The sequence below is a fragment of the Solenopsis invicta genome, chromosome 7 (genome assembly GCF_016802725.1).
Source record: "Solenopsis invicta isolate M01_SB chromosome 7, UNIL_Sinv_3.0, whole genome shotgun sequence".
In the NCBI taxonomy this organism is placed as follows: Eukaryota; Metazoa; Arthropoda; class Insecta; order Hymenoptera; family Formicidae; genus Solenopsis; species Solenopsis invicta.
The window spans coordinates 9007284-9031643 of record NC_052670.1 but is presented as its reverse complement, the minus strand read 5'-3'; the positions used below and the strand labels follow the sequence as shown (position 1 = coordinate 9031643).

General features: G+C 41.7%; 1 protein-coding gene across 1 annotated transcript in view; it reads right to left on the bottom strand.

Annotated features, from left to right (window-relative positions):
* The window catches only part of LOC105198255 (homeobox protein OTX2-B-like), a 65827-nt gene extending 47448 nt beyond the window's left edge, over nt 1-18379 (bottom strand). Inside the window, exon 1 of the mRNA XM_011164919.3 lies at nt 17396-18379. The gene's annotated coding sequence lies outside the window, so the exon portion shown is untranslated. The remainder of the gene's footprint in view (nt 1-17395) is intronic.
* Nucleotides 18380-24360: the final 5981 nt, after the last annotated feature.

The window sequence follows — 24360 nt, the reverse complement described above, 5'->3', positions numbered from 1 at the left end:
ACTAATTTTTTTCTGTGTGTTAGGCAACAGTTTCTCTTTTTCTCTCCACTCTTTTGCATAACAATAGTGTCATATCGTAACTTGAGAATATGTAATTTTGCGACTACCTTCGATTTAAATGATTCACGTGTTATTAATGCTGGAACGTTTCCAAATTTAAATTGCCAACGTTGTATTTAATTCACTGACGTAAGAACCGTTCTGAAATTTTCCCATATACCTCAGCCATGATTTTACAAGCGAATATCGACGCGTTTGCCGAGAAAAATAATCGTGAGCAACGCAGACGCAAATCTCTGTTGTCAAGTAAAGATTGGAGTAGACTGTTCTCCGAGCCGTTCTCCAACCTACGTTTCGTTGCACGCAGGTCGGAGGGAGGTCAAGGTTGGCAGCAACATCGCGGCGCGAAGAAGAGACGTATCCACGTAGGGGACGGCACATCGGTGGCACAATCCTTAATTAAGGGATGAGGCACCCGGTGGCTCGGGTCACAAACTACGCTCGTAAATTCTTCGGCAAACGCATGCAAAAGGTAAAAGTCCGAAAGAGCGCGGGGAAGAAGAGCAATCGAAATAGAAAGGAAGACGGGGAAGATGGGGGGAGGACGAAGGTGCCGCTGCCGGCGATGACTCCGACAAACGTACAGTCTTCGTAGGAAATCGCGTCCACCACGAGGATCTCCGCCGAGAGGACTATTGTACAGCCTGTTAACGCGACGCTGTTTCTCTTTGGCAAACATTCGCGTTATCCTACATTCATAGGCGCACTGGCACTCCTTACTCCGATCATATGTTTCGCTGTCCTTGACGCAACATTCAATGCAATTTTGATATTACCTTAATGAAACTTGGTATTAGTTTTAACGCTAAAACATACTGAATACAGACGAATAAATTCGAGTCTTTGATTCGTTTTTAATCTCTGGGATATGAGCAATTTAAGAAAAATGCTAGCCAAATCAAACATTGAATATTGATGCCGCGAATATTTTTAACGTTACAAATCATATTTATGAATTATTTGTTTTGTAAAAGTTGTTGATATAGCGAGAGAGGCAATGGTAAACACAGGTCCAGAAAGTAACTGTTGGAATTAACCTTGCCCAGTGTGTACTGATTAGCATGTCCAACTAGTTCTCTGATCCCTGCTGTTTCTCGGCTTACATAGTAATGCGATTACATAATCGTTCCCAAGCGCGATTGGCTTGGGCATGCCGAAAATAAACACGCATTTATTCGAAATCAGCGTACTACCAACAGATCTTTAAATGATAGCTATTTGCACCTAATTAATATCGTATATTTATTGCGTCGTATTTATAATGAGTTATAGACTGCGCGCCAAACTGCGTCTCGCAGAACTCTATTTAACCTTTGAAGTAGGTAGGCGGGGTGGTCACAGCACCCCAGGCAACGAAAGAAATGCAGGGTTAGAAATGTCGTTCTGGAAAAGAAAAATGAGTATTGTTCACAAGTCTGGAAGTTCATTTCTTTTACATTCCTCTATCTTCCCTTAGAAGATGATGAAGCTGACGTAAATTTAACTATAGCATAATACACTAATGAAAAATATAACAATAATAGAAGTTCTTTAAGGTGTTAGTACTCCGCACTTACCTACTTACATAACTTTTGACCTATCTACTTAAAGGTTAATTTTATTCATTTCGAATCTCCATGGCTTTTAGATTTATCTGCCAAAATACAGGGAATTGATCGGCTTCGGAATAATTTAAAACAAACTTATCCTCCTATACGTTTATCGCGACATGTTTATATTAGCATCATGAGGAGGGGATTAGATTAGAAGAGAGTGAGGAGTTTGAAGATCTACGTGAAATCTGTCATATTATACATAGTGGGAAATCAAGCGGTTTTACTCCGTCGGTCCGGTTTCCTCCCAATCGACGTACGATTCAACGCCCACGATTCTATCCCGAGCGAGAGAACCACAGTATCCCGTATATCTAACCGAGGATTTTCCTAATCGAGGTTACTACGCGAAAAATTTTAGACGTAAGCGCGAAATGCCATCACGGCCACGGCGACGTTCCTCGGGAGCCTTCGTTATGATGTTGGCTGTACCCCGTACACGGCACCCCGCGTCTATATATAGATGTGGGACAAACGCGCACACCTATAAAGGATATCCAACGTGAGCGTGGAACGAGCCTTGAGCATATCATGGTAGGAACGGAATATGGGATGGCACCAGAGATGACACATGGTCCGGCCGCCGGCTTGCGCATCCCGCGCTTGAGGACCCCGCGACGGGAACGGAGATAGTCGAGAGAACGGCGTCGAGGGAACGGGACAGAGTACAAGTCCGACGTGCCGAAGGAGTGAGAGAAGAGGTGAGGAGGAGGAGGATGAGGAGGAGGAGGAGGGAAAAGAGGGAGATCGGTTAGCTCTCTGCCGCAAGCCGCCGGCGCGAGAGCACAGTAGCGGCAAATACCCATAAATATAAAATATGTCCCTTCTTTTCACCCTTTTGCACGCACACCGACGCGCCCCTGCCCCCCTGTGCTCCCTGTTCTCCTCTCCCCCCCTCCGTAATATATCGATAACCGTACACACGCATCTCTCCGCCGATGAAGCGAGCTTCTCTCGCTGTCCGACCCTTTCTCTCTTTCTCTCTCACTCTTTCTCTCGTTCGTCCTATTGGAGAGAATCGCGCTCGTTCTCTCCCGCGTACGCGGCTGTACCTTTTTTCCAGCGGCTTTTTCTTCAGCTCTCTTGCTCTCTCGCGGCTATCCGGCCTCAACACCTTTGTGTACGACATTCCTTGCTTCTTCTTTCTTCTCACTCTCGCTCCGTACCCTCGCCTCTCTCCATTTTCTCATCACATATCTCCCTCTCTTTCTCTTTCTCTGACCGATTCCGCCGACTTCTTCTGATTCTCGTTATCTTCGTAGAAAAGAGGACGTATCTTTTCCCTTTTTCGCTTGTCATTATTATTTGCGGTTCACGATCTATATTTAAAGAAGAAGGAGAGAAAGGGAGAAGTATAGCACCCTTTATCCTCCTTTTCTCTCTCTCTCTCTCTCTCTCTCTCTCTCTCTCTCTCGGAAGTCTCTGCTTTTGCAAACGCTCGCCGATTGTGGGAAGCTGCGTATGCGCATGCGATGTCGCCTTCGACGTTGATTAATCGGGTAATTAATTGATGGGGAGCTCCTGAGAAGCCGCTGCTTCTCCTGAGAAAGCGCGGATAAAAAGGAGAACTCTCCGAACTGGTTCTCCGTTCTTTCGCGAGTGTCGCGCGTGCGAAACTTAATGAGACGATCCATTATTATTTTGCGTTTATGGCAAGTCTGTAGTTTTTTCAAAATGCAGCCCTGTGATACAAACTTCTACGGAGCAGCGATATTTCGGCGTTAGTTTTTTTGATCGGAATTTAACCGGAACAGAAATAGGTTGATTAAATGAAGTTGTTCTCTTAACTAACTGTATTCTGTGTTAAAATAATAAATTTCGGCACACATAGAAGTTAAAAATAATAAAATGTTATTTAATTCGAGGGATTGGCTTAAATTTGATTCTTTAATGTTCAACAGTGTACTACTTTTAAATTATTTTTGGTTATATGATATTAATCAAATATTTAATCGGCATCATTTCACCCAACGTTCAGCAGTTATTGCTCTTCTTTTCGTAGATATCATAATTGTTCTTTGGTTGTGTCGTTCATCGTATGCGTATACTGTTCGAAAACACTACGAGGACAGAATATTCTTGAAACTAATAATATGTCAATAATATCCTACATTACAGATAAATGCGATCGAGGCACGGATAGAACTGTAAAATATTTGCAGTGTAAAGAAAGTACATTGATTGAACGTAGAAGTAATCAAACGAGTAATTAAACTAGTTTAGAAAGGAATAGGAATGGATATTTCCTTTAATAACTACTTCGTCTTTTACTTATATGTACGATATTAAGTATAATTGACGCAACGTCCGCTGTTACGTTGCACGAACAAAAAGAAAAAGTGGGATTAACTCCACGATAGACTCGAAAGTTTTTCCATTTTCTAGCGTTGTATCGAATTGCAGTGGATGAGTACACATAGAATGCGACACAGAATCCTGCGCTCGCAAGAAAATCCAATTGCACCAAGGCTAATCTCTCTGGACTAATATTTCATTCGTCGCGCGAGGAGTTTGCCGGACGTATCGATTGTCTATCTGACAGAGAATTTCTAGAGAGACTCTTCAGGAGAAGTTCCCTGGTACTTGAAAAGTTTCCCGTCCGACAGCTAATCGGTACATCCGACAAATCTCATCGCACGTGACAAATGAAACATTAATCTTACAATTGTGCATCTCGGGGTACAGGCGTATCACCTCGTAGACGGATAGTTGTGCCTAATTAGAAGGAATTTAACCGTTCCAGCGTCAAACGCGCGACATCCTACTTTCAAGGACTTTAAAACACAAGCCAGATGCACTTTTCTAGCCGACCGTATCCTTTATAATCACTTTGTTGCACCTTTCGCACGCGTCTAATACGAAACATATGTTTCTTCCATCTTACAAAAGATTATGATATTCATTGAATAAACAAAGCTGTTTGTATAATACATATCGCTCATTTGCTACAACGACGACATAAAAAAAAAGCAAAATTTTCCAATTTAAATATTTCGAATCATAGAAATTTTGTAATATTATTTTTAAATACAATTTATTGTTGTGATTTGGTTTACCGATTGCAGGGGAATGAACGTGTATCACCAGCTCTTCACTCGGTGTATCGAAGCCTCGTCAGAATTTCCTTGTTTTATTGCAGACAACTCAACCGTGATAATTTTTGAGTTATGTCGTTAAAGCAAATGAGAGATATGATATGGTAAACCGGTATGCCGACCTCGTAACGCTCCTGCGGCCATGGAAGGAGAGGACAGATTACACAGAAATGGATTGTAAGACAAATGCACAGGCGGATCCTTTTCTTGGTGCCCGATGAAATGCGGTCGAGTGGAATGTCATCGGAGACACTGCACAATCTTGATATAAACTTGATACGGCGACTTTTCATTTTGCTCGCCACGAACGCAAGTTTGTTTACATTTTACAAAACTTCTTCCAGCGTTCTTTTTATCTAATGCTATAATGGAGAGATTAAGGCGTTAGAGAGAAAGGAACGGTCACTGCGCGATGTTAATGACGAAAAAGAAGAAAGCGCGAGGAGGGAAATCGCCACCGACGGGAACCCGTCCGCGGAGAGAAAGAGAGATCTCGCTGCTCCGCTACATCCGACTCTTCCATCACACACGCCACTCTTACGATACGGCAGCGCGAGGAGTTGGCAGGCATTAGCAGGTGCGGCGTCCACACGGGGCGTTCAATAACCGACGGCGGATCGATTCGCGCGTCAGACGGATCCTGGCATCGGCGCGGCGGGACGCGAGGTGGCAATTTAGCAGGCGCAATGACACGCGTCCGGTTTTGTTGTTGTCACCGCGGCGAGCGCGGGCATAAGCGCGGACATAAGCGCGGCGCGTACGCGTCCGCAGGATCGCGCAGGCGAGGGCGAGGGTGGACGCGGTGCGGAGAGGAGAGGAGAGGAGAAGAGAGGAACGGAGCGGACTCGTCGCTGCGCGAGAGAAGAAATCCGAAGTGAGCGAAGCCGAAGGACGAGAAGCGGAGAAGCGGAACGACGACGAAACCCGTTCTCATTATTATATTCATATTCAGGCACGATGGGGCGAACCCTCCCCCTCGTTCCGCGTCCTGCTCTCGCCCTCCGTCGCGCTTCTCATCTCGCTCCCTCGCGGCTTCTCTCCCGGAGAGATTCTCTCTCTCTCTCTCTCTCTCTCTCTTCCGCACGCAGCCGCGCGTAGAGAGACGGTATAGATATAGCGGTATAAAAATCTCTATAAAAAGTTGAAAAGTGCCGCCGCCGGAGTTGAGGGGCGACAATGGATGAAATATGCCGCTCCGTTCGACCCTACTGGAAGCCTTAAGGTGCCGGACACCTCCTTACACCTGCGTGCGCGCGCGAGAGAAAGAGAGAGAAAGAGAGAGAGGCCTCGGCGTGTTATAGCGCCTTATTATAAACCGAGCCGGCGGCCTCAGCATCTCGCCACGGATGGGACGCCTATCCACGAAATCGATGCGGCCTTCCACCTTGAATTATTCCCGCTGCCGCGCGAGACTGCGAGGCGGTCGCGGCGATTCCGTGAAATTCGGAGTTCTCTCTCGCGTCTCTCCACCTTCCTCGAACGACTCACCCGTGTCTACCCTATCTTTTTCTTCTCCCCGTGTGCGTGAATACACGCTTCTTTATGTCCTGGTATGATATAGGGTAAATAGGTGGATGAGAATTCCGCCGACGATTGACCATCGAAGGATGATAACCGTCGCGACCTGCGACCACACCGCGTCAGAAAATCGACTGCGCAGACGTGCAGTTTTGACGATTACGTGGACGGATAAACACGTAAATGTTATTTAACTGCAAATAGCAAGCTTTTTTTCTTGTTTACGATATAATTTTTCCGGACGTCGCGACAGTCGCGACAGTCGCGCATCGCCACATATAGTCCGTTCACTATTTTTCATACACGTATCATTAATTCTTTCCAATAAATTTTAAAAATCGAATAAATCGTCCAAGAATCCATTCCTGAGGTCACGATGATCTTTCGAGTTTTACGGCGCGACGCTTCGTCCGAATGATTTACGTGTGTCTCGTGAGAGAACGGTGCATTGATTAGACATAATAACATCTGTTTATTAAGGCATGACCTCACGGATAATTTAGAGCCTGAAATTCACATTTAAATAAATTTGCATTCAACGTCTCGCAATTGCGTAACGTTGCTAATGACATTTTATCGATGCGATGACGAGTTTATCGAGCTGCGTAGCAAAATGTGCAACAGTAAAAGTGGCTACCGGAATATATAATAATGCAGTGCGGGCTACAGAAGTAATATTGTGATTCGCGCGAATCATGATGAGCGTAGACCGCAGGTTAGATCAAAGCAGCTTAATAAAGCTCCGCCGCTTGCGATATTTCACGAAACGCACAACGGCTGTCGCGCCATAGCAATCGTTAATAATGATTTGTGCTCATCGTGTCCCCCCAATCCGCAGAAACGTCGGTAGTCTTTCGATTTGTCCAGGAATAGAATAATTATTTTTTTTTCCTTTTTGTTTCTCTCTCTCTTTTTTTAGTGCCTACCGATCCTTCTATTCAGGCAGCTACGGAAACGTGAGGCCGTCATCAGATTAGCATGTACGACTTTCAAATGAATCCGATATCTTTCTTAGATTCACGAAATGCATTTCTCCCGTCGCGTTCTAATAATTTTTTTAATTTAATAGCTGAGTCAACGAATAAGTAAGGTCAACGAACAAAAAATAAGTTGGAATAAATATAAATGATATATATATAAAATCTCGATTATCGTTACATTATGAGATAGGAAACATACACGTTTCCAACTTGTCATTCTTCAACATGAAATCGCAATTACGAAGTGATTGACTTTCGTTGCGGAAACACTGCATTATTTTTATACGAACTGTGAATTCAGTTACGAATTTTCAAAGAATATTTGTTCTGTCATATTCTTTTAAAGTTGATTTTTGGCCGAGAGAATATAATGACTGTGGGCGATCGATACTTATAAATCCAAAAATCACAAGGATAAGAGGAACACGTAAAGAAACTTGAAAAGCGAAGTTCTCTTTTAACTCAAATTTCTGTTGACTTCCGAATTGCAGTCTGCAAGGTTCTGCTAAGATATGATTACTATGCGGTCAACGGATTGTACCTATTCGACTGCATATGATTCACATGTCTTTTTAAATCTTAGTTTATTGTAATTTATACATTTTTTTCATATACATATTTGAATATATTATTGGGACGTCGTATATTTGTAATTGCAATTTTATGCTAAAAAATGACAAGTTAGTCAGAAACGTACATGTTTTCTATCTCATAATGTAATGATAATCGAGATTCAATACACATCATTTATTCCAACTTACTTTTTGCTCGTTGATTGATCTTACTTATTTATTCACGTTTGCATAAATCAAGCGTGAGTTTCAATTTATTTTATTTGGTTATTAATAACTGAGTTTGAGTTATAATTACATAATTCTCATTGAAATATTAGTCAATAGTATCTTAATTTTTAAACACAGCATAGGGTCTGGGAGACCCTCCTGAGAAAATTTTACTTCCGTGCTTTTTTATTGTATTTGAGTAATGAAGTTGATCAACCATAGTGATCGTTGGGGAGACTTAAAATTTTTTTTTGCCTAGTCTGAACCTTCTTTTTCATTCCATCTTCACATGGCAAGCGATTAAAATTTCAGGAGGATTTCTAATGTTGTGTTTAAGAGTTAATATTTCGTATTTTTAAAGGAATAAATAACTATATACAAAAAATAATTATATCGGAAGCTTTGACATAATTATCTTGATGAGATCAATATATCAACGTAAAAAATAACAATAATAAATATTCCGTTCTTCTCTCCGTTAAATGACATAAGTTGCCTCCCTTTAGAAGCAGAAAGAGATCGTTACAGGTCTGCCCTTATTCTTTATTCGTGTTAAAATCAGAATTCGTTATCGCAAACGTTGACAGATCTTAGTCCGAGGAAAACTAAAAGTTGTCTTGAGTCAAGGCATTCGTTATCTGACAACTAGGTGTTTGCAATTCACAATTTTGACAGTTTCTTGATATGGGCAGCTTACCTGAACTGTCGACATATTTCGTAATTAACGACCAGTGAAAAAAAAAGAGAAGAAGGTCACGGCATAAAATGTGGAAAACCGCAAATTGTTGAAAGACTATTCACCAAAATGTTCCGGATAAAATAATGGTTATTTTAAAGAGCGACGGTGAGGGAAATCGTTATTCAACCCAGGGGATCTCTGTTGTGGTTGCGAAAAGGACTATGCATCCTTTTGTGAGTCTGTTATGCCATGTATGAACATGGCCCATGCCTGTAAATAGAGATTGTAGCCTGAGTCGCACGCCACAACTAAAAATCATCATCGTTTCATATTACCTGCAACGAAAAGGCTCCTCATCATTTCGCAACTATTTTCCACGCCTTTCGACCGACGAGATCAGGTGTTCACTTCTTGAAACAGGTTTAGTCGAGAATTTTAAGTGCAATGAAGGAGCCGAGTGATACGGAAAATTCTGCTCGTTTTTCTTTTTTGTATCAATAGTGGTTTGTAAAGCAAGAAACCATACTCTCGATCAGCATTCCACTGGCACGTGGATACACTTATAGTCGCACATTGCAAAGCTTGCGTTAAGCATTAATAATGTTTTAAGGATTATACAGGATCACTGATCTAAGTAATTAATTGAAGTTAATTACATCAACTTGTGTTAACTTATCGGACTCTGGGCTCAATACTAGTTATTCAGCTATAGTGTGTGATATTACATTTAATGCCAAATTAGGCAAAATTTCTGGAACGCAAAAGCATCAAACTATTTTTAATAATAATCCGGAAAACGCTAAAAATTGTCGCTTCAAGGTAACACGCGACCAAAAGTTCGATCAAACTCGAGCCATATTAATTGATGATCGTAGTCAGTGATATTTTATGAATCTGTATGTTTTTATCGTGAAATAAATTATGATTGTAGAGAGCAAGCGTATTTTAGATGCACAAGCTTCGCGAATTTATCAAGTCTCGCTCGAAAAAACAAGTGCTGAATAAATAACGTAGATTTCGTTACAAAGCTTTTTTTTCTAAGGGTGATTACGTCATAGGAACACGACAGACGATAACATGAGAGTAGGTTTTTCTGGGCGTGTACGGGGATGCGTTGTCGCTTGTATATCACCGAACCTGAACGTAAACCAATCGGTGCAAGACTTAATTTACGGCTGCATTACGAGTCAACGAAGCGCTGAAATGGCGCTCCGCCATTCATTGTCCGCCACGCGAAGCTCGAGCTTAAATTACGTAAGATTTATACGTCGTCCTCCCACTGGCGTTAATCGTTGCACACTATCGCAGTTGATATCAAATTTTCAAAAAAAAAAAAAAAAAAAAAAAACTGGAAACTACTTCACATTCCAAGGTAAATGGCTTCACATTCCAGACTCGCTAATAGTCAACCGATAGTTGAACACAAAAACCCACTTTGTTCAACTTCAACATTTATTACGTCCGATTATAAGCTGCCCGATATATCTCGGAAATTTTCTGACAGATGTTACAGATCATCAGAAAGCTTTCGTAAACTTTATTATTATTATTATTATTTTTACATGATTTAATTGCATAATTATGTTTAAGAAATTCGACGGAGTAATTGTTCTTTTTATAATTCGAGTTTTTTTTAGCCATTTATAAGAGAAATTTTAGTTCTCGTACTATTTTTAACACCATATGAACAGATATTACATCCTCTTAACAGATATTCCTTTTTACTTATTCAAAATTATTTCTCCTTTAGCTGCATTCGTTCTTTTTCCTCTATTTTATATTATTAAAAATTTTAATATTTTTCTTTGTTCTTCAATCAACGTACATAAACGTTATCGTACAATGTACCCCTTACCTTGAGCACTTAAATGTGATTCCAATAGATATTATCATAAAAGCAATATCTTAGTTTACTGCTTATCTTTTTCTAATTCTTAGAACTAGAAACAGATAAAGAGTAAGTTAAAGATACTACTAGAGATACAGTCAAAGTAATCTATATTGCTGAAAGTGGATAATAAAACATATAGACTAGATCTACTGGAATTTGGATCTCTCAAGTGCTTAGGACAAAATGTGCACAATAATGAACGTATTCATGGATATGAATATTTAGTGTATTAAAAAACAAGGAACAAATGTTAAAATTTTTGATAATATCCGTTTCAACTCTAGGTCTTCACCCTTATTTCTCGTTAAGGGTGGGGATACTGACTCGAGATCAAGTCAGCTTTTGCCCTTTTGCTCTACTTCTCTACCTATGGGTTTGTGGAATCCTGTAACTTTGTCACATTACTCTATCTCTGAAGAGAAAGCATATTTTTTTATCTCAATATATGAAGTCGACATATCTTATGATAAATCGTGTCAAAAATTTTAATATTTGTTTTTCGTCCTGACTATGTATCTCAAATCGCATAAATTTCGAACCACATATTAATGAACCCGACGATCTCGAGGAAAGAATTTCTCGAAGGTGTTGCGAAGCGACGGACGGTACGGACTACCCGGTCCGACGCTGACTCACTCGAGAGAACGCAGCTGATGCGAAGCCAACTCGGGACGGTCAGATCGGGCCTGACCCCGTGTCCTGGCCGTTACCGTTTCTGAGTGACGTCTTCATGTCTCGCTCTGCGGGGCATTCCTCGTTCTTATTGTGCGTTTGTCCGTCAGCTCGTTCGCTCGGGTCCGGACCGCGAGACGTAACACAACCGCCAACCCCCCGTCGTCGGCCACTTCTCGCCGTGAAAACTGCGCGGCACCTACGGAGATGACTCGTGAAAAAAAGGGCACCGCGAGTCGCCACGGGCCGACGATGACGCTGGTACCGGGAACCTTGCGAGGAACGTGCGACGCGAATGGAATCGAGTGAAAGTGAAGCGGAGGCGACGATGCCCGTTGTCGCGACGTTGAAGGGTATAACGATCGAAAGCGATTACGTTTTCATTATTCTGGTATCCAAATTGAAGCCCGAATTGAATACAGATTAATTACATTAGTCAAATTATGTTCGTTCGTTGGAGAAAGTATCTTTAAACGATTGCTCGAAAGAAAAGGAATTTGCGCGTCTCTGGTATGTGCATCAACCGATGGGCTTTCAAATCCCATCGGAATTTCGTGTGCACTAGTCGAAATCATTTAATGACTGTTGCTAACTTTCATTTTATTTCACACCGCTAAATAGCATCCAGCATTTCTCCTGGTAATTTTATTTTATACGTCACAGTCATACTAGAAATTTCGATGCTGGATCGATTAAGATGTCACGTTTTCAGAAATGCTTTTACGTAACCTGCCGAAAAAAAAATCAATCACAGTGAAAAGTAATTCTCTAAAAAATTGATTAAATAACAATTTAAAATTCTTTCATGTGCTCTCTTGGTTTTTGTGCACATATATACGTTCTTAGCAGATGTAGCTACCTAGATAAAACAGAAAAGATACGATGCTTTATAGATCGTTCTACAAACATCTAGAGAAACAAGTTGATCAATTAGACCTCTCGCAGATCGACTATAACTGTGATTAGTCTAACAGTTGAAGCAGTGATTGTAACCCATTAAACTTAATCTAGTACATTAAGGTAATTTAGTACATTAATTTCTAATTGATATTTATTGTTCCGTTTAATTCTGATAAAATATTTCATTAGCAATATCATAAATCTCGACTTTCGAATATTTGCGGGCGAAAATTTTACTATCTCGTTACTCTTACAATTAGTTTGTCGAATCGAATGTATCGCGCAGCAATTACGATTATATACAATTATTTACTCAATAATAAAAAAGCAATTAAGAGGAAAGACTATGTAAACAGCTAAAAATTTAACTAATTAAAATTCGAGAATTTATCGTGAGGAATGTATTGAATCAATCTTTTTGAAACTTTCACTATACTTTACTTAATTGAAAACCATTTTTATTATTGTAATGTATCTTTAAATATTAAAGTTACAAGGACGAATGTCTAATCACTCAAAAAATACGCAATGTGGAATGTGGTTTAAAAAATATTCAAACAACAAACTTCTTCTTCCGAATACGTATTCTGTAACATGTTCACAACATGGGCCTCCTTTTTTATAAATATTTTTGCAAAAAATGACTGTTTTTTAGCTCCATTTGCTTAAAAAAAAGACATACTTTTTCTTTACAATATCATTATTTTTGTAATTTTGCATTTTTTTAACTTCAAAATAGGTTCACGTGTTCACGTCGAGCGTATACTCAACTAAAAATTTCATTTTGAATTTTTTATTTCAGATAAAAGTTGCAAACCCTACAGTCCACTGCGCGTTTTTGAATGCTTGAACATACGTTCTTGTGTAACTTTAATATTTAAAGATATAATAACAAAAATGGTTTTCAAAACTTCAATTAAATAATAAAGTGTAGTAAACGTTTCATAAAGATTGATTCAATACATTCCTCGCGACAAAATTTGGAATTTTAGCTGAATTTTTAACTGTTTACATGCATGGCCTTCCTCCCCCCCCCCCCAATTGATTTATACCCGCTATTTTAGATAATTGATGACGATTTAAATTCTCGAATACATTCATTAGGAACGTCGCGAGTGAGTTTATAAAAAGTCTTGAAGCAATCGCCGTTTTCGTTGAAAGACGCTAATTTTAGCCGCGCACAAAACTAATAATAAGCAGGCGAATGTTGAGGAAAAGGCGATTCTTTCGCCTAGGCGCTTCTCACGGCAGGAGAGCGCGAATGTGTAGGCCGCTAACGAGCGGCGATTTCGGTGCCGGAACCCCGACGCGATAGGTAACTAAACTCGTATTACCGATTCCGCCGCGGCTAGGACGGGGCCGCGCGGCCAAAGAAATCGGTACAAAGATTGATGCTCGCGCGGCGCGTTTCACTCTCGCGCGGTCGGTAGCGGTCTTTATCGAGAGGACGTCGTATAAACGCGGCGTACTTTTCGTGACGATTAGCGGGGATGACGTGGCGTTATGCCGACAAAAGCGCGAACGATGGTTTACCGCTGCTCGTCGGGGTGTACGAGCCGGCGGAGAGAAAAGACAGCGGCGGCGATCCTGAATAGAGCCGATAAGGAGGTGGCCGGCAAAGCAAGGTGAGACGCCGCCAGCGAGAGGTGTACCTCGTTAATTGGCGACAATTAACAGGACGAGCATGCGACTGGCTACCGGAGCCACTCACGCGCGTGATACGCGGCGAAAAGGCGCCGGTCTTTATTCGCCGCGCGGCCGTCTTACGCAAGAAGCCGCTCCGCTCCACTCCGCTCCACTCCGCTCCGCTCCGTCCATCCATCCGTTGCCGCTTTCTTTCGGCGCGGCCGATTTCCGCGACTTCATTTATCAGAGAGAAGCCCGCGCTCGATCGAGGATTCACATAAGCGCGACGCGGAAAAGAACTCTCGCATCCACGATCGACCGTTACGCCAATTTCAGTCGCGCGAGTAACGATCGGCGGCATTCGGTACGCACACTCTGCGCTTTCTTCCACGGTATGACGAAGTCAGGCAATTGAGACTTTAAGCCAATCTATTTATCCGCGCGGTCGTTCATCGCTGAGATTATTTCATCTTTCGTTATTTCAAATTGGACAGATTTCTCTTCCTCTCTTATATCAATTTACGAGTTAATGCTGTTATTATCAACGTAAATCAATAACGTTAATAGTAATAGTATGATAATCACATTTTTTATTCATCTTCGATTCGCACGTTACGGGAAAATAAACGGCGTTCACAATAAACAGCCGATGCAACGAGAATTCGTGTAATATTTTCAATATTTTGATTATAATGTGCGACGTAACACCAGAAGCTGGGAGCTGTCACGAATACGTACGTTGACCTCTTTTGGGAAGATTTATAGTCTCTAGATAAGTGTCAGGAATCAGGATTTTCGTCTCACTTCAACGAAGGAGGATCCCCGAGGCTTCCCCGTGAACGATCGGAGGGCGTGTCGGGATAATCGTCATCGTGTTCCGGCCAAAATCTAATCCGAGAACAGCCCACTAATTTTTACAGTGGTTTTCCCAGATATTCTTTATCGCGGCAATAATTCTTGTATCTTTGTCCGGACACGCCTTAATTTAAGATACCTTAGGTCATTAACACAGGGTGCAATTATCGCATCGTATTATTGGACATATGGTTGCAAACAGTTTACGACGAGGTAGATTAATCGAAAGCATCTTGTAGAGAACAGGACAACGACAGTTTACGGAAAGTCTCGACGAATCGAAAGCCTTAATTAACCCTTTCACACTCGTCGTTGTCATGAAGCAACAATCTTCAAATCTATTTAAACGTGAGACAAATAGATATTCGAACAACACCAATAACAAACATTTGGATTTCTCCAAAACCGTTAATAGGGAAAAATTGTGGAAAATATTAAGTATCATCTCTACATTATCAGAAACGATAATAAATAAAGAAAAAAATGTTTCTCAAATAGAATCAATTCGAGAGGTTGAAAAGATTTAATTGGTTGCGAATCGTATGACAAGTAGGCAATGTTTGTAGCCAGTTTCTCGAATACACGTGTAATATTCGGAATGTTTGGCCATCCGAGACAAGATTTAATGCGAAAATGGAGACTATGCTAGAAGATACTCAACTGTGCGGTATCGATGACTTCACAATCACTGCTGCATTAAAAAGAGATGTTGCAATATCAGAGAATGTTGTGGGAATCTATATGCGACGGTTGTGCGACACTTTGCCAGTTACATATAAAGCTTTGATTTCTACTCTTTTTTTCAAAACGCGAAACATCTTTTTCTTTTTATTCATATATGTATACACTGGAAAAAAGTTTTTATATTCAAGTAAATATATTTAGCCTCTTGATTTTAACTCTTAACCACACAGGTGGGGTACAAACGTACCCCACACAATTTTGCATGGCGAAATTATAATCTAAAATTATAATTGTTTTTCTAAAATTTAAATGACAAAGAAAGAAGAATATAATTTTTCTAATGAAACACACCATCCGTTCTGTCTCTTTCCATTTTTTTCACAAAAAATTCACAAAGTTAGGCTTTGTTTTGACACTTTTAACCAATATGGTTAAAGGATTATTTCCTAAGTTTAAAAATAAATTATTTTGTAACTAGCCCATACTTATTTAAATAAAAAAAATAATGTTAAAATAAATATATTTACTTGAATATTAAAAACTTTTTTCACTATATATTAGAAATATATTGCTAACGATGTTAGTAAACAGAGTCGTTCTTTTGTTGTTTGTATGAATGTTTAGGAAATTTCCCGTCATCGCGAATCATTACTGAGTCACTAGTGATTCTTCTTCGAATCGATTGAGGAAGAATACGTGTTGATCAAATTGCAGCATGCACGTTGATAATAGCTTCTAATGATAATAGCTTCTAATAAAATTCAAGATTTCGTTATTACGATTATTCAAGTTTTATGACTTATCCCTATCGACTTATTGTTGCATAATTAAAATATACAACCGTGCCGCTCTTGAGGCCTACATGGATTTTAAGACTTTCAGGCAATGTTGCACAAAGGCTCTTCTTATACGAGACATGATGTTTCTGTTTATATTTACGACCTATATTAGAGTTTATATTACGTTACCACTTCGGTACCTGGAGAGGATTGATGTTTTCATAACATTTCTACCCCAAACGTGAGATACAACAATAGTCGCGGTCAATGCCATCGATTCGCACCGGAAATGGCGCGTCGCAACAGCAACTGTACAAAAACTAAAGGCCATTGCACGTAAAAAGGTTTTAGTCGTAACCGTGAGACTGTAGTTGTAAAGTTTAAAGGGATATCGTTAAACGTGGGTAGAAAATCCGATGCAATCTGTTTTAAACAAGTAATGTACATGATATTTTAATTTCTTTACTTTTTCTCTTTCAGCGATAAATTTCGTTTTAAAGTTTAAAGATAATTTTAAGAAGACGCAACCTTCTTCATCCTGATCGAACGTAGGTGTTAACTGTAATCTTTCGACTTGACGGAAATCTTGGGACCAAGATTACGGCCTTGTGATTACGCTTGAGCTATCAATAACCTCGCTATCTTCAAGCTACAAAACAAAATTTATCGCTGAAAGAGAAGATGCAAAGAGATCACAAGACTGTCACATACGCTATTCTTTTATTAATATAACATCAGATTTCGTATTCACGTTGACAATACCATTTCAAATTTTACACCTACGGCCTTACAGTAACGATTACAATTTTTTTTACGTGCAATGGCCTCAGCGTAAAGACACTTATCTCGAAATAGTGTCGTAATAACAATAACGCGTCGATGTGTTCGAGTCCCTCGAGTGGATGGTTCGGAGTGGCGCGATTCGCTCGTTTCGAAAGGATGTAAAGGACGTGTTCGACACGGAGAGGAAACGAAGACCGAAGGTGCGAAGGAACAGAAGGAATCAAAACTCGTCGCGTGTCTCCCGTGCTCCGTAGAGCTACCTCGCGAATTGACAGTCACGTCGCACTGTGTCCTCTCGTCGAGCACAATCGCGCGGGGCGAAACAAAAGGGAGAGAAGGAAAGAGAGAGGTTTCCGGACCGGAAGATTTTCAGCCCTTTCGCCACGGGGTGGCGAGGCTCGGTCGCTCGAGGCCCCCCTCCCCCCCTCCTTGCCCCCGCGTGTTTACATAACATCTCGTGTATCCACTCACAAATCTCTGACGCGCTTCTCTCGCTTACCTTTTCCGACTCGCTCTCGGCGTGCTCTCGTCGTTTCTCCGTGCCGACCGAAGAGGATATCCTTGGAAGTCAGCAATGTTTCTCGCGAATAGTGTTCTCACGCACGTGACTCCTGGCTCGTGATCTCCTCTTCCTCCGCTTCTCGAATCGTTCCTCTTCGTACGTCCTCACTCGCGAATCTTGATCATCTCGGGGAAATCCCGACGAACGGCGACGCGTCACTAGCGCGCGACATACGCTCGTGTAGAGGGTTACGCGATCTCGTTGCCGTCCGACGCGGATGATCGGAAGCGGAAAGTTGTGAAATCCGCGATACTGGGACGCCGAAGAAGCCGCGCTCTACCAACGGACGACGACTACTCACTCCGGGTGTCGGAGATGGTGGTGGTCAGGATGGTCCACCACCCCCGTTGGCCTGATGGTGGTTCCTCTTCCTTGTTCCGGCGTGCGGTCCGCGACGGCGAAGAGAAAACACGCGCGAGACGTATGTGTGGGCTCCGCTCCGCTTACCCACTTCGCATATCGTCGGTCTCGCGTGCGCGCGAGCAAAAGCGTTACCTCCCGGGTGTACGTACGTGTGCTGCTGGTTCTCTCAACGCGCGCCGGCGACGGCGTCGATCGGCGGCGGCGGTGGTGGCGGTGGCGGCTGCGGCAGCGGCAGCGGCAGCGGCAGCGACGACGATGGACGGTGACGACGACGGTGGCAGGGCAACGAGCCTGAACGAGCGAGCGAGCGAGCGAGCGAGCGAGAGAAGCGGCGGGTCGCAGGCGCGCGCGCGCGCGCTTCGTGGTACCGCCGTTTGGCGGTGCTGAAAACGCGTGCCCCTGCAATTCGCACGACCCCCTCTATCCACCCCGGTTTTCACCACGTTCCCCGCGCTGTCATCCGCGAGCGGCCTACGAACTGACCTGTGCGTCGTCTCCCCGTGGAACCCGCGCACACGCTCCGCTCCGGGGACGGCTCCGGCCGTAGCGCGTCTGCCTGTGTCCGTGTGATGCCGGGCAGATACACGCTACAGTCGCGGACCAACCGGGTGGGAGAGGAGGGGAAGAAAGAGAGAAGGGAGAGAGGCAGCTGGGAGCGAGGAATGGAGGACGGGCCCCGGCACGACGATATTCGTATGCGTGAGTGTGTGCCTCGAGAGCCACGGAGGAAGGGGAGGTGGATTCGCTTACGCGCCGCTCTCGCTGCTTTTGGGATACACGGGCGCGCGCGCGTACGTGTTCGTAAGCGAGTGTGTGTGTTGGTCACGGATCGTCCTGCCTTCGATGCACTCCTCCGCCGCCGTTCGCGAACGGCCTGCCTCCACTTCGCGCGCGCGCGCGAGCGCAACCGTGAGTCTGTATGTACCGCTGAATGCTGCAAGGGGAAGGGGGAACCACCAACACACCGTCGAGGGCGAAGAATCGCTCGGGTGGATGGGGAATTCGCGATCCGCGATACACACACACACACACGTATAAACGATGCGGAGATCCCGGCTCGCCCTTCCTTCCCGATGCACTCCCCGATTACCAACCACCTCTCCGAGAGGACACCCCACTACCACCGAGTGTGTTACAGGAGGGCAACAACGAGATAGGTTCCCTCTCCTTCTTCCTCTTTTCCTTCGTTACAAGCTCTACCCTCTTTGATGATGGGGTACATACGCGCAATAGTACGGGACTGCGCAATCTCCTATCTTACCCCTTTACCCCTGAGCCCTGTCACGTCGGTGGGCACATCCACGTCATCGCGTGAACGCGCGAACGATATCCACCGTACGTGAACGAAGAACCGTGTTCGACGTGTACGAGGAGAAAAGAGGAACGCGCTGATGGAAGCGGACAGCGAGAGCTCGCGCACGGGCTCTTAACTTGTCCTCGTGCTCTTTCCTCTCTTCCTGCCAACCCTCATTCATCGCCGGAGATTCGACGTCGGTCGTTGCGGCTATTTTATGCGTAACGAGAACGAGAGAGAATCCAGGCAATCGCGCTAGTTTTTTTTCACCCTTATCATGAGAAAAAATCGAGGACAATGTATCTTTCATTATTATTTTTTTTTATCGTAAGCTTTTTTTCTCAACCTTTTCGCTCGCGTTGAGACAAAACTCGCTTTGACGACAACTTTACGTGTCGCCCACCCCGGTTTCTTATAAAAACCGTACGAAATATCGGCAATGCGTTTGTTGTCCGCGAGCGAGGGATGCGCTGGCTTTCTCGCGCGTTTCCTGTTCTCTAATGGAAATACTCTGCCTCGATGAACAGGCGTGCGCGAGCGCGCCTACGACGCGCACACATACACACGCAATCGCAACGTACACACGTACACAGACACGTACGATTACGAGCGCACACATCCGCGAGGCTACACCCTCCGCGGTGCGCGGCTCGCCGCAAAGACGAAGGGAAGAGAAGGACGGTGCACGTGCGCGCAGCATCCGTATGGACCAAAATGGCTGTCGACGCACGTGCCGATTGGCCGAGCGGTGACGGCGGAGGCGTGGAGTACGCGCGCTCGGCGGCCGTTAATCGGTCGACGATCAAAATAAAGATCTTTCGTCGTAGCGAGCGGCTGGTACGAGGAGAGGGAGGGGGCGTAGCGCGAGAGTGGGGGAGGGATCCGCGGGGTGCGCACGTTGCGCTCGTATGCGCTTTTGGTAGGGCGAGATCGCGATAGCGGAGGGGTCGGGGAGGGGCCGGGAGGGGAGGGGGCCAACCGCTAGACGGTGGGGGCAAAGGACTTTTTTATGGATCTCTCGCCGTCTCTCTCCGTTCCACACGCGCGCTCTCGCACGGCGCGGCTTCGACGACACGCATACACGTGTGTGTCGGCGGGCGAGCGTCACGCGAGCGCGCGTGCACGCTCGGCGATCGTCATTAAGGGAGATGCTAATTGGTGGCAAAGCGAGGTCAGGCCAAAAGCCCGCGCACCGTGTCCAGGGACTTTGCATGTTTTTGTTCCGTTCTCTCTGCCGCCCGCCGATGTGCGCGCGCTCGCGCGACCGTGTTTGGCGGAAGTCCCGGAAATTCCAGATCTCGCGAACGCTTGATTTTGCGCATCCGCTATTGACATCGATGGTTGAGCAGAAGTAGAATGGTTGGAGTTTACGAAGCGATGGGAGAATGCGTAACGGTCTGTCAGAGGTGTTCCAGAGATAGCGACATAATGGTCGCAAAAGTGAGAAATTGAATTTTTAAATTTAATTAACTCTTTCTCCTTCACATCAGCATTACTTTTTCACATTTTAAGAAGTTAAATTAAAAATTCTTTATTTCCGTTATTTTTATATTTCCATGTATTTCGGGTCGTATAATTTTCAATGCTGCAATAAACAAAACGTAATCTACGTTACTTTATTTTCCAAATTTTCTTTATTTACTCCGTACAACTCCGAGATAAATATCAAACATCTTATTTTTCAATAAGCTGGAGGATATTGTAAATCCTTTTCTTCTACTAAACCGCTAGTTCGCATATTCTTGTGTACGTGTGTGCGTAAAGGATATCCATTATGAAGAAGTACTTTTAAAAGATTTACATGTCTCGACAATGCCTGTCTTTTTTAATAATGTGATACATATGCCACTGCAAAATTTTCTCCTATTTCTCTGTGTGAAAATTATTTGATAAATATAAAATAATTGCTATGGGAAAAATTTAACATCAATCTCTTTTTGCACTTGATAGCTCGCAGCCTAGACATTTAAATTTCAGATTGCTTTTCCATTAATATAAAACTTATTTGAACCTATATAATATTTCATTGTCCACTTACACCTCAAAAATTCAATTTTATATGAGAAGACAGTTGACGCGCTAACATTGAAAGGAAACATTCTTCTTAACTTGTCCTTTAATAGCTGTATTCGGAAAAGTACATCGTGTTTTCGGAACAACCCGCAGGAACGTTTTACACGAGAGTAAACACGACTCTCTCCTTGCGACGCGACGGTCCGGAGCCAGGCAGTATATATCGTAACTTTCTTTGCACGATCCACCTCGCAACTGCAATACATGTAACCCTTCGCTTTCGCCGAATGTATAACGCTATGACAGAACATCATATATTTGCACACGATATGTCAGAGAAACGGGCGAGCTCACGTCTCATCTTGTCGGATATTACGTTTTCCTCGAGTTCTCTACCAACTAATTACAAAATGATAGATAAATGAAAATACTTGATGGATGCATTCTACCTGAGAAAATTAAAGATATATTTTTGTATATTAATATAAATATTATATTTATCTTAAGAAAGGAAAAGTACATAGAGTCATTGCACTCGCTGAACAATCACCAGTAAATGATTATTTCAGAAAAGTATTAAAATAATAAAACTTTAAAATAATAAATTGCGAATTAATTGTATTTTTTATGATCTAATTTTCATAAAAATTTTATTAAAATATCATTTTTTATTTTTAAATGTAATTGTATTAAAATTTTATTTATATAATTTATTGAGATAGTTTAAATTTTATTTGTTCATTGACTGGTGCAGTGACCCTACAAGTGATTATTAAATATTCTAAAAGACTTTAAAAAGTAATTTCTCACAAAAGGGATTTAATTTAAGACGAAATCTTTATATGTCTAAAACGGTTTAGTTTCAAAGATACGATTTAAATTCAAAAAGATGCGAAAGGTAAAAGAAAAATTTTATTTTTTTACAGGTGAAAAATACGGTCGATGAAATGAGAAACTTTTCTAAACGTGTTGCAAGCCTTTGCAAAATTTTAAAAATTACTATTACTTTTAGTCTCATATATTATTGAGTTAGACTATGGTAAGACGTGATATTACATATATTTGAAATAAGTTATTTTACTTCCACTTGTAGCACGAGACTTAACAAAACAAAATAGAAAGTACAATAAGAAAAAGAATGCTGATTTTTATTCTAATAATAATGTGCAACATTTTCTTCTTGTTATAATTCTATGACGATGAATGAGAAGTTCACCAAAGAAAAGCTTTTTCTATTTTAAAATGATCTGTTGAAAAAAATTGTCAATCGTCTTGCAAGTCATCTTCTACACAAATATGACGATAGAATTTCAAACCTTAATTTTTTATTTAATATAATATATATTTGTTTTCCACAATATGCAGTTTAGACAAAATTAATGTGATGAAAAGAAATTAAAAGTGTAATGCGTAAACTTAATTTGAATAAATTAAAAATTTCATATTTTAATCATATTTTAATTGAAATTTGAAAAATCCTGAATTTACACGTAATAGAATACAAAAATTGCAGATGCCATTGTAAAGTTTGAGATTTTTGTTTAATGATATAATATTTAAAAAACTGAATATTTTACAACAAATCTGTCTATTTGGCCTGTTTTCTTTGTGAGGTTTGTCCAAATATTTCCACATTTTTTTGACAAAAAAAGAATATAAATATATATATAAAAAAAATATATATATAAACAATTCTTTTTTTCTCAAAGAGGTGTTTGGATATTTTGCTGGTATATAGTCTATAAACTTCTAGAGTCGTACAATGCGCTCGAGTAGAAAGGGACAGTCAGCTTCTTTATGACCAAACATGTTATTTTCATTATGAATTAGGAACGAAGAAGCGATATAAGAAAAAAGAATAACGCAAAAAATATAATCTTTTTTTTCTGAGGAAAGTGAGGTTCTATTAATAGATTTTACGATTGAAAAAGTACAAATTTAAAAATTCTTCAAAGAGGAGAGATTTTTGTTGTTATGCAACTGAACTGCAAAGTGCATGGCATTTTAATTAAGACCATTTTATTATCATTGTAATGAAAATTTTCTATGAAGAAAATAGTTGTGTTTAATAAAATATATAGACGGTAGGAATATTCGTCTATCTCATAAAACTGTAAAACTGATATTTTATTTGAGAAAAGTGGTACAATAAATCTTATTAGATTTCCAATGCTGAATCTTCCAGAAAAAAAAAGGTTGACTTTTCGACACAAATTTCCGAGCGTGAACCGAAAGGATCACGTTGAAACTGCCGATTGTGATCGTTCCTGTATTACATACGATATACCTTCTGTTCACCCGTCTCGTGGGCAGAAACGGAGGCCAATTGTTGTTTGTTTGTATTTATTGGAGAGCACCCCGGCTGCGCCTAGAGGAGTTGGCATCGACGCTATGAAAAGGGGAGGCTGGGGATGCACGGGCATATCGTATTCTCCATTCTGTAGCGTATACAGTGCGTGCGGTTGGGGGCACGAGACGTTACCAGCCTGGAAATTGAATGTCACTCGGAAAAGAAACGTCACAATATTCCGTGTGTTGGCTGGCTGGAGCTGTTTTGTAGCTTCGCGTCTCGTTTCTCGTTTCGTTTCTCGAAGCCATTGTGCGCGCTTCGTCGCGCGAGTTTTTACAATGAAAACAGTAACAGCGATCGAAGACGAAAAGTTTGAGATTCTTTCAAGTAAACCGATTGAATTTTTCAATTTTATTTTGCGCAATGATCGTGTATATCGTAACGTGTCTCGCGCGCAATAACGCATGCTGTTAATATTTCAACTTAAGTTATGTAAAAAGGGAAAGTTGCTTGTCTGCTTAAATATAACAATTTTAAAGTAAAATAATCTTAAATAATTAAAACAAGTTTATAAATTAAAAAAAAATACTGAATTTTATAGTACCATCTCAACTACTTTTTTTCTATTAATTTTGCATTTAACTTGATTTCTACATATTATCATGCAGTTAGTAATTATTATTATTTTGAACCCCAAAGAAATATATTACCAGAAAATGTGTATTGAATTGACTATTTAAGAACTAAACATCGGACGCGATATACAGCAACTTTGTCTAATACAATATCGACGACAGGGCAGATCGGCGTGCATCTCATTGACCGAGAAATCCTTTCGGCATCTGCCAAAGAGGATCGCGATTGGCGTGTCCTTTTCGAAAAAGCGTGTCCCGTATAAATCCGACGCCCGAATGTTTGACAGAATAATTTTCACGTTAGGGG